A 727-nucleotide genomic window follows, 5' to 3' on the forward strand; every position below is an offset into this window, starting at 1 on the left:
GAGGACCGAGCCCTGGGGAACCCCATTACCCACGTCCCTCCAGGTCAAAAATGACCTGTCCACCTCCACTCTCTGGGTGCAGCCCTCCAGGCAATTGGTGACCCATCTGACTGTGTAGACATTGACACCACAATGTCCTAATTTCTGAATGAGAATGGGGTGAGAAACAGTGTCAAAGACGTTCTTAAAGTCCAGAAAAACTGTCCACCTCAACACCTGCATCCAAGGATTTTGTGAACTGGTCATAGAAGGCCACCAGGTTGGTCTGAAAGGTCCTGACTCTAATGAACCCATGTTGGTTGCTCCTAAGCATACACTCCCCTGTTTGCACCTTGCAGATGTGCACCTGGATAATTTTCTCAAAGAGCTTCCCCAGGACCGAGATAAGACTAACAGGCGTATAAATTCCTGGGTGTTCCTTCCTCCCTGTTTTGAAAATGGGGACCATACTGGCCCTTTTCCAGTCCTGTGGCACCTTGCCAGAGCACCATGAGTACTCATAAAGGTGTGCCAGGGGTCCCGCAATGACTCCATACTTTAAAAACAAAAAACCCCCAAACCCTGGCACATACTGGCAGTTCAGATGCTGTCTGGCTGACTGGGGCCCTGCCCGCACAGTGAGGGGTATGGTGATAGCCCCAGCAGCCCCGGGCTGGGCCCTCCCGCCCCCCCCCACTGTCCTGTGCTGCCCCGGGCGGCTCTGCCAGGAGGCTCTGGAGCACCCCCC

This window comes from Gavialis gangeticus, unplaced genomic scaffold (genome assembly GCF_001723915.1).
Source record: "Gavialis gangeticus isolate Ggan-Ray unplaced genomic scaffold, GavGan_comp1, whole genome shotgun sequence".
Lineage (NCBI taxonomy): Eukaryota > Metazoa > Chordata > Crocodylia > Gavialidae > Gavialis > Gavialis gangeticus.